Source organism: Eulemur rufifrons, chromosome 7 (assembly GCF_041146395.1).
Source record: "Eulemur rufifrons isolate Redbay chromosome 7, OSU_ERuf_1, whole genome shotgun sequence".
Lineage (NCBI taxonomy): Eukaryota > Metazoa > Chordata > Mammalia > Primates > Lemuridae > Eulemur > Eulemur rufifrons.
Window position 1 is genome coordinate 191,853,721 of NC_090989.1, and position 1,897 is coordinate 191,855,617.

The following is a 1,897-nucleotide window of genomic DNA, read 5'->3' on the forward strand; positions in this document are numbered from 1 at the left end:
CTTTTAGAGCAAAGTACCAAATAAAAGAAAAGCAAACCACAAACTACCTCTCAGTGTCTGGAACTTACCTCTTCCTGACCTATTGTCAAACTTTGTGCATGGATTTCATTAAAAAAGAGAAAGAAAATCTGTTCTCTTTTTTCTTCTAGTCATTTCCAAACTATACCTAATAGCCTCCCACCTTTTCTACACATTTCATAATCTTGTTCTCAAAATTATTTTTCTTTTTTTTTTTTTTTTTTTTTTTTTTTGAGACAGAGTCTCACTCTGTTGCCCAGGCTAGAGTGAGTGCCGTGGCGTCAGCCTAGCTCACAGCAACCTCAAACTCCTGAGCTCAAGCGATCCTCCTGTCTCAGCCTCCCGAGTAGCTGGGACTACAGGCATGCACCACCATGCCCGGCTAATTTTTTCTATATATATTTTTAGCTGTCCATATAATTTCTTTCTATTTTTAGTAGAGATGGGGTCTCGCTCTTGCTCAGGCTGGTCTCGAACTTCTGAGCTCAAATGATCCGCCCACCTCGGCCTCCCAGAGTGCTAGGATTACAGGCGTGAGCCACCGCACCCGGCCCAAAATTATTTTTCTTTACTTACTTGAACTCATATTAATTATGAAACCATACTTGCTCTGCTGTGGGCAGTAATATTAGGTAATTTAAGTGGAAACATTTAGTTTTGTTTAGGCAATCACTTCAAGATTAAAGCTGTTAATATATTTTTAGTTCCCTGTAAAAGAAACCCTAATAGTTTAAGGAAACTTTCACCTGTGACAGTCTTGAAATGGAGGCAATTCATGAAATAAAAGCTGTTTTTGTTTGGGGTTTTCCAGTTCTTAAAAAATTGACTGCAAAGGTAAATTTTTAAAAAGATTGTAAACTTTAGAGCTTGTTTACTAGGTAATGTTTGTTTACACTCAAGTTTGGGCCAGATACTACCCCGGGCCCTAGAAATTGTACAGAAGAAAGGAACAGGCCCTATCTTAAAGAAGTCATGAATTGGCCGGGGAGGGGGGGGTGGGGGGAAAGGGGGAGAGGGGGAGGTGGGCAGGGAAGAGGAGGTTAAAGGGAATAGCAAATGAGTAAGCAAATTATAACGTGTTAAAGGGATTTTCATAGAGAAATAGATAAGTTATACTGTGTTGCAGAACACAACAGGGATTGGCACAGGGTGCAGAAAGAATGGCAACTAATACCAAGGGAGCCTGGAGAGACCAGAAATAGTGTCCCATAGTCAGTGAAGCCTGAGCCCAGTTTTGAGAGAATAATAGGAATTCTCCAGAAAGTGAGACAAATAGAATATTCTAAAGAGAGGGAACCACATATGCAAAGATGTGGATGGGAGGGTGGAGCATGGCACATTTGTAGAACATCTGTAAGAAAACGAGAAAGACAGATGTTGAAGGTTGAGAGGAAGGCAGTGGCTAGATAACAAAAGGTCTTATTTGAATTTTATTCAAAAACTTACGGCACCAACTAAAGATTTTTAAAGTAAGGGAAACTGCAGAACAGAAGTGATAATGTGTAGAGGATGAATTTAGGAGGTTGAAGACAGCTGAACAGGCTGAAGCCTAGACGTAAGGGATGTTCCAGTAATTGAATGATATGTGAAGGAGGCTCTAAGCTCAAGGACAGTGGGGTGAGGAATGTGTGACAAATATAGTAAGACTAGATAGGGCGTGAATTTTGCAATTAATTGGGGAAGGTGAGTGAGAAGGGTAGATTAACTCCTAGGTCTCTGCCTTAGTTACCTGGTTGGTTGGTGGCACAGTGCACCAAGATAGGCAACATAGAGGTGAACAAGTTTGATTTTATACATGTTAAATTGGTTAGACAAGTCTAAAAGGCAGATGTGAGCTGGATGACTAGAATTAACAGTAATTAAAATATAGTTGGTAGTG